Source organism: Eulemur rufifrons, chromosome 30 (genome assembly GCF_041146395.1).
Source record: "Eulemur rufifrons isolate Redbay chromosome 30, OSU_ERuf_1, whole genome shotgun sequence".
Taxonomy (NCBI): Eukaryota; Metazoa; Chordata; class Mammalia; order Primates; family Lemuridae; genus Eulemur; species Eulemur rufifrons.
In genome coordinates, this window is record NC_091012.1 from 53,765,236 (window position 1) to 53,774,437 (window position 9,202).

Genomic DNA, 9,202 nt, shown 5'->3' on the forward strand with positions numbered 1-9,202 from the left:
GTATAATTTTTTTGTTTAATAACAAAGGAACAAAATCCTTTCCAGGGCAATGTGACTCCAATTTTGTAGGGCAAGTCAATGAAAAAAATAAATGAATTCCTTGTTCAGTAAATTCTACTTTAAACTTTTCAGAAACGTAGCAGCTGTGTTAAGTTAGGGTTACCTATGTAAACATTCAATGCCATAGTCTGTGATTAGAGGGGAAACCAGAAAATATGTTCTCCTCCCAACACTTTGACTGTAACTTGTGTGTTGCAGCTAGAAATAGAGTGAGGGATTGTTATAGAGAGTGCTTCTTCAGTAATTCCCAGTGGCATGTATTTAGCTCTCTTCCATGGTTAGAGACCTCTGTCCTTTTGCCAGCTGCTGTGTTCTGTTGTCTGGGTTATTTTGGGTGGTAGTGGGTTGATTCCAGGGGAAAAGGTTGTATAGCTCTGTGTTTTAATATGTCCTGTACAAATGCATTATGAAAGATTAGGATGGGGGAGAGAATCATGGTCTTTCTGAAAGAGTTCATGTTTAAGTTCTGGGGAATTGGCCAGATTGTAAAATTCAGAAGCCTGCCTGCAAAATGTAATGAAGAAACCAATCCTTTATTAATTTAAAATACCTGCTCTGAGCAACATAGCGAGCAAGGGGATACTATGGACACTTTGTAGTAAAACATTTGGATCTCCAGATATCCCAGGGGCAAGGGGGAAAAGGGAATGTGAGTGGAATGATAGATGGTGCAATAAGTTGGATTGGTAGCTCATTACCGAAAAAGATGGATTGCTGTGATCCTGAAGGGATCTCTAGTCTTACTGTAAGGGCTCTGCGTAAGCACTGTCATGTGTTAAATATCCTCATCGATTACTTGAGTGGAAACACAGAAAGCATGATTGCCAGATTTAAGGGTTCCATAAAGGTGCATTCACTTGATCTGGAGTCGTGATACAAAAAAGAGCCTGGTTGTTAGGTCCTAGGGGCTAAAATGATGAAATTTAACAGGGATACAAGTTCTATACAAGGTCTAGGGAAAAGGATGTATTATTGATTGGCTGAATAGTTATTAATATTTGTAAACTTCCAATTCTGTGATAAGTGACCTAGCCAGACAATTGATTCTAATGTGCAGCTGTTGAATTCTGGAGGTATTTTAATTTGTGGAAGTGGAGGAAGTGGTAAAGAGCAGTACTTCCTGAGAACCTAGCATGTGCAACATAGGGAAAGATTATAACCCTGTCACCGTGAGTTATCTTTAAATAAAAGTTTAATTTTAAGAAACTGGAATTATATGCCACTTGCTCAATTGCTCCACCAAGAAAACAAATATTTTATTCATGTCAGAGTAAACTTTGAGGTTTCTTTACTACCTGTGTATCCTTGGGCAAGTTACTTAAGCCTGTTTAAGCTTCAGTTTCCTCATTTGTAAATCTATGCTCATGGAAAAAAAAATACCATTGCAAAGGAACATACAATGAAAAGTAAGTCTCCCAAATCCTTGGTTCCCAGTTCCTTTCTCCAGATATTTTTCTTTTTTTGTGAATTCCTCCAGAGATAGTCTAGGCATAGATTAAGCATATGTGTGTGTATAAATCTCCTTTCTAAAAATAATACCACATAATATGTAAACCATTTTCCCCTTGTGGTTTGCTTTGTCTAGCATAGAGGTTAAAAGCACAAATTCTGAAGCCACACTATCTGAGTTCAAGTCCCAGCTTTACTACTTGACTGTCTGTGTGACTTTGGGCAAGTTACTTAACACTTCTGTGCCTGCAGAGCCGACTTAACCATTAGGCACACCAGGCAGAGTGTCCTGGGACTGTTACATACTTTATATATATATATGGACAAATATTTTTAATTTTAGGAGCTCATGAAAGTGTTTTATTTTTTTTATTTTTTTTTTTTTTGTTGAGACAGAGTCTCACTTTGTTGCCCAGGCTAGAGTGAGTGCCGTGGCGTCAGCTTAGCTCACAGCAACCTCAGACTCCTCGGCTTAAGCGATCCTACTGCCTCAGCCTCCCGAGTAGCTGGGACTACAGGCATGCGCCACTATGCCCGGCTAATTTTTTCTATATAGATTTTTAGTTGTCCATATAATGTCTTTCTATTTTTTTTTAGTAGAGACGGGGTCTCGCTCAGGCTGGTCTCGAACTCCTGACCTTGAGCAATCCACCCGCCTCGGCCTCCCAGAGTGCTAGGATTACAGGCGTGAGCCACCGCGCCCGGCCTCATGAAAGTGTTTTAACTTTAATTTCTTTTAAAATCAGGAGGAAACAAGAATATAAAAATGGCTATGTAATAATGAATCTAGCCCAGATTATATTTGTCTTTATATACAAAAGAAGATGTAAAATATAATTTTTAGGATTTTTTATGCGGGAAGGGTCCTACAAAGGCCAAAGTGAGCAAGGCCCACACAAATTATAATGTAGCCTGGTGTGCCTGGGTTTTATCATATGTGTAATGGGCATGATAATAGTGCCTACTTCACAGGGTTGTTATGAAAAATATCTGAGTTAATATTTGGAAAGTTGATATTAATAGTACTTAGTAATACTAATTTTTATGTGTTTATTAAATAAATAAAATAACAGTTTAGGCCAGGCGGGGTGGCTCACGCCTGTAATCCTAGCACTCTGGGAGGCTGAGCAGGAGGATCGCTTGTGGCCAGGAGTTCAAGACCAGCTTGAGCAAGAGTGAGATCCTGTCTCTACAAAAAATAAGAAAAATTAGCGGGGCACAGTGATGTGCACCTGTGGTTCCAGCTACTTAGGAGGCTGAGGCAGGATGATCGCTTGAGCCCAGCACTGTGAGGTTGCAGTGAGCTGTGATCATGCCACTGCACGGTATCCTGGGCAACAGAGTGAGACCTTGTCTCAAAGAAAAAAAAAATTTAAAGAAAAAGCAAACTATGGACATAGTAAAAAACTCAAGCAGTATCAAAAAAAGGATACAATGAAAAGTAATTCTCTTTTTAATCGCAAATTTCCAGTCCCTCGGCTTCCTTCTTCAAAAATAGGCTATTTTTCAGGTATCCTCTAGAGACTGCTTGCACAAACATATAGGTCTTTCATTTATTTAACTATCCCGTATTTGATGAACATTGAGTTGTTTCCAACCCTTGCTATTGCAAACAATGCTGCAATAAATACCTTTTTACACATGTCATTTGCAAATGTGGGAGTATAACATTAGGATGAATTCCCTGATATATAATTGTTGGGTCAATTATTCTAAATGTTGATAGATATTGTTAAATTGATCTCCATGCTGGTCAAGCCAATTTAAACTTACACTAGAAATGTAAGCAAGTGCTTGTTTTTCCATACCTTCATAAAAAAATAGTGTTATCAAACTTTTGGATCTTCGATAATTTGATAGGTAAAAATGACAACTCATTGTATGTAAATGTGTATTTCTTTCATTATGAGTGAGCTTCAACAATTTTCACATTCTAAAATCAATTTCCCTTTTTTTTTTTTCCCGTGAACTGTCAGTCCCTTTCTTTGGCCTATTTGTCTATTTGTCTTTTTATTTTTGAGTTGTAGGAGCTCTTTATATATCAAGGAAATTAGTGCTGCCTTGGTGATATGAATTGCCAGTATTTTCCCAGCTTGTCTTTTGACTTTGGTTATAGTGTTTTTTCCACGCAGACTGTTTAAGTTTTTATGTGCTCAAATTTGTCAGTCTTTTCTTTATGGCTTCTGGATTTTGTGTCCTTTTGAAAGGCCTTTTCCACTTTGGGATTATTAAAAACTCCCATGTTATTTGATATGTTTTTTAAAAAATGCTTAAATCTTTCATCCATCCAGAATTATTTTGAGGAAAGGAATTTTTTTCCTGTAGAAAATTTTTATTTTTAATATAGGCAAATGTATCAAAATTGTCCTTATGGCTTTTGCATTTTGTGTCTTGTTTAAATGGACATTCTTTATCTCAAGGTCATAAATATATCAAACTAATTTTTTTCTAATACATTTTAGTTTCATAAAAATTCTTTAATCCCATCTGGAATTTATTTTAGTGTAAGGAATGTGGTAAGTATCCAGCCTATGTCTAGTCAGTTGTCACTACATCATTTGTTGAGTACAACCTTTTCTCCCACTGATTTGAAATATGGCTTTTATTCCTATACCAAAGTCCCATATATATTTGGCTCTATTTCTGAATTGTATTTTGTTCTGTTGCTATGTCTATCTGTCTCTTTATGCATCAGTATCAAACTGTTGTAAATACCATAATGGTAAACAAGTATATATGTGTGTATATGTGTGTGTGTACATCATATTAATCTATGTGTGTCTATATGTATAGAATATATATGTGTGTGCAGAATCTCAGCCTCATCTGTTCAGAGTTCTAATTTTTAATTTTTTCTGATTACAAATTAATATGTGTACATTATACAAGATTAATAAATACATAAGTTGAAAAGTCAAAGTGTTCCATAGCCTCCGTTGGTAACAGTTTACAGCTTATTCCTCTAATTTTTCCTCCTTACAGATACCAACAATGAAAATGAGATCATGTTCAACATAGCATTGCACAGCATACTTTTTTTCATTTAATATATCATGCACATCTTTCCAGATTGGTATCTATGAATCTCTCTCTGTGTCTGTATACACACACACACACACACGCACGCACACACACATATTGCATTTCATTGTATGCATACATGATGATTTAATTTATTCTCTATTGATAAATGTTTGGATTGCTACCAACTTTTAGCTATTGCAAAAAACTGCAAACAGTACTGCAATGAATATCTGTATGCATACATCTTTGTGCTGTTATGGGATTCTGTAGAATAATTTTCTATAAACCAAAAAGCTATATCAAAAGTTATGAACATTTAAATTTTTAATAAATGCTGCCAAAATTCACAAACAGTTTTAACTGATGGCAATTCCTGCAGAAGGTAGAGCTATGTTGGCAGAGACTACTTTTCCTCCAGATGAATCAAGATGTTTAGAGGTCCATAGAGTACCCTCTTCTGTCCTGTCTTTTTGAGGTGCCAATTTTGGGTATTTTTTAATATTCATTTTTGGAAAATGCTGATCTAAAATGATTTTTTAAACTTTGACTATTAGGCTTTTTAAAAAATTAGTGAGAAATGCACTACTGATGTTAAAAAAACCTATATATTTGAAATTCCACTGCTTGATGCAAATGCTTTTTTCTTCTCTACTAACAGCTAGCATATGACTCATTTCCATCTCAGAAATAGGATTATGAGTTATGGTTCTCCTTTTCCATTAAAGATAATGAACCCACTCATGGGTACATATTACAAAACATGTTCACAGTGATATTGCCACATGATACTGAAAAAGTGTAATTATCCTGTATCTCTGTTATGTACAATATATTTCTGTTCAAAATGTGTTCACTTAGCACAAAGGTTACGTCTTGGAACTATGATTTCTGTTTTGAAATTAGCCCTCCATTTACAGCATGCATGTTATTGTATATTCATTCATGATCTTTATATTTGTTAGTATATAATATTTCTATTAAATATATTAACAGATATATACTTGCAATCCAGTGTACAATAAATGATACCTGCCACTGGCATCAGACACAGGCAAGAAGATGGTTTCAGTCTATCATTGAATTTTGTTTTCCTCTTTTCCTGTTACCATGCCAGCAATCTAACAGTTTGGTTGTCACTGTAAACTCCCTGGATTAGCCTTCTACTTCAAATCAACAAAGCCAGCATTATCCAATTACAGCCTAAGAATGGCCTAATCTTCAAGGCCAGCTGCCATAGAATAGCACAGCCTTCCCTTTAATCAAAATTATGTCATATCATTTCATTGTTTCACTTTTGCCCATTGCAATAATAGAAATGCTTAGCAAGAATACAAGAAAATATCTATGTTTTACATCAATTTGTTAATACCTCATCCTAGCATTTTGACATAACAGAGCGTAACACTAAATTCAGAGAGGACTTGCTTGAAAATGGCATTTTCAAGTATGTCATTTTTCTTTTTCCAAGCAGAAAGCGCCTTATTCTTTCCCATTCTTATCCTTTTAAATTCATTCTGCTGAATTGTTCTTCCCTTCCGTTGGGTGAAATCTCCGGCAGACTCCACAGCTTCTCATGTCACATTCAGTATCATTTCCAGGTAATAAAACAGTTGAGTCCAGGTCAGTATACCAGCTTTAATCTCTCATCTCATCCATCCCATCCCAGTTCTGGCTAAATCTCTGCAATGAAAAGGTGGGCTTGGTAGTCTTTTCCTCTTTTTTCCAGTTATTGAACTCTTTCTTGGTTCTGTCCAGATTCTCTGGGGTTGGGGAGGGAAAGGATGGATGGGAAAAATATAGACACTGAAAAAGTCTTCTCTAGCTCTCTTGGCTCTCTTCCTCTGCCAAGGCAGAGATGTCAACAGTGGTTCATGGTGAGGTTCTATGAGTTATTAGAAGCACCCCACAGCTGTGTTTTGTCCATATGTAGGTCCCCAACCAGGCAATGCCTCCTGCAATTGACCATTTACAGTTTGCTTCTTAGCCTCTGACTTCCAGGGGTCCCTACTCCTCAGATTCTCCTTGTAGTTGTCACTTCATTCTTCCATAGTTTTTTTTTTCTTTTCTTTTCTTTTCTTTTTTTTTTTTTGAGACAGAGTCTCACTCTGTTGCCCAGGCTAGAGTGCCCTGGCGTCAGCCTAGCTCACAGCAACCTCAAACTCCTGGGCTCAAGCAATCCTTTTGCCTCAGCCTCCTGAGTAGCTGGGACTGCAGGCATGCGCCACCATGCCCAGCTAATTTTTTCTATGTATATTTTTAGTTGTCCATATAATTTTTTTCTATTTTTAGTAGAGATGGGGTCTTGCTCTTGCTCAGGCTGGTCTCGAACTCCTGAGCTCAAACAGTCCACCCGCCTCGGCCTCCCAGAGTGCCAGGATTACAGGCGTGAGCCACCGTGCTCGGCCTCATAGTTTTCTTTTTCTTTCTTTCTTTCTTTCTTTCTTTCTTTCTTTTTTTTTTTTTAAATAACTGTTGTTGCTTTGAGTTTTCCTAATGAAGACTAAAGTTGTGTTTAAACTGCCTTGCATTCTTTTTCATTGTTCTTACTTTAAAAAAACTTTATTGTTTTTACTGCTTACCATAGTAATGCATCCTTATTATAAAACAAAACAAAATAAAAATAGCAATGTATGACAGACAGTGGCAGTAGGTTGCAATCTTATCCTTCAAAGACAATCACTGGTAAGAGTGAGTGTATATACCACTTGGTTGAGTTTATGGTAAAAAAAAAAGTGAATGTATATTTTCTGGCCATTGTTTGCATGATTAGCCCAACATATATGTGTTATTTTAATTATTCGTTAAAATATATACCTATACAAGATTTTTAATGCTTTGCTCTCCTCTCCTTTTCACTTTAGCTTTTAAAGTAGGAATTATTTCAAACATAGAAACAAGAATAAAAAATAATATAACAAATGCCTGAGTACCCACCATTCACCTTTACAAAATCTTAACATCATGTTTTATTGTTCTAAAAAAACAGACTTTTAAAATAGGAATGAAAATTCACAGAGTCAACCCTCTATATATTCTTCCTTGATCTCATTTTTATTTCTTTCTGGGGATAACTGTTATCACAGATTTTGTGTTTTTTATTTAGCTATCCATAAACACTAAGTAGTATGGGGGCTTTCAGTGTTTTTTTTCCTTATTTATTTTTATTGTTGCCTAATGTGTTTTATTTATTTAACTTTTAAAATTGATATATAACAGCGTATATATTCTAGGAGTACATGTGATATTTTGATACTTGTATACAATGTATAATGATCAAATCAGGGTAATTAGCATATCCATCACCTCAAACATTTATTTTTTCTTTGTGTTGGAAGCACTGCAATTCTCTTCTAGCTATTTTGCTTTTATTTTTAGTTGACAAGTAATAATTGTACATATTTATAGGATACAGGATATTTTGATGCATGTATACAACGTGTGATGATTGAATCAGGATAATTAGCATATCCATCATCTCAAACATTTATCATTTCTTTGTGCTGGGAAAAATCCTCTCTTCTAGCTATTTAAAAATATACAATCAATTATTGTTAACTATAGTTGCCTTACAGTGCTGTAAAAGCATAGAATGTATTCCTCTCATCCAGCTGTAACTTTGTATCAGTTAACCAAACTCTCTTTATCCTCCCATCCCCTCTACCCTTCCTATTCTCTAACAACAACAATTCTACTCTATACTTCTATGAGCTCAACTTTTTTAGCTTCTACATATGCATGAGATTATGCTGTATTTATCTTTATGTGCCTGACATATTTCTCTTAACATAATGTCCTCCAGGCTCATCCATGTTGCCATGAATGACAGAATTTCATTCATTTTAATAGCTGAATAGTATTCCATTGTGTATATGTATCACATTTTCTTTATCCATACATCCATGATGGATACATAGATTGATTCCATATCTTGGCTATTGTGAATAGTGGTGCAATAAATATGGGGGAGCAGGTATCTTTTTGCTATACTAATTTCTTTTCCTTTGGATGAATACCCAGTAGTGGTAGTTCTATTTTTAGTTTTTTGAGGAACCTCCATACTATTTTCCATAATGGCAGTTTAAATTTGCATTCCCACCAACAGTGTATAAGAGTTTCCTTTTTCTCACATCCTCTCCAGCATTTGTTGCTTTTGTTTTTTTGATAATAGTCATTCTAACTGGGGTGAGATGATATGACATTGTGGTTTTGATTTGCATTTCCCTGATGATTAGTAATGTTGGGCATTTTTCATATACTTATTGGCCATTAGTATGTCTTCTTTTGAGAAATATCTATTCAGATCATTTGGTGGGCTATAAGTGTTTCCTGGGCTTTTTAAACTTCATATAAATCATGTCATTATATACATATCATTCCACAACTTTTTTCCCCCACATAGGTTAGGTTCTGTTTACTAACTGTTTTCCTTAATTCCCCCGTCTATTTCCTCCCCAACTTTCTGTTGGATCAATAAAGCTTTCCATATTCCCTTCATTTCTTCTACTGGTTTAGAAGCTCTTAATACATATTGTAATTTTATCATTTTAAGGTTTCCCTTAAAATTTTATTATACTTAAATATAATTTTTCTAATAAATCCAGCAAATTATTCAGTCATTCTATCCTTCTGCTTACTCTCACAAGGATATTAGCACACTTTAACCATTTAA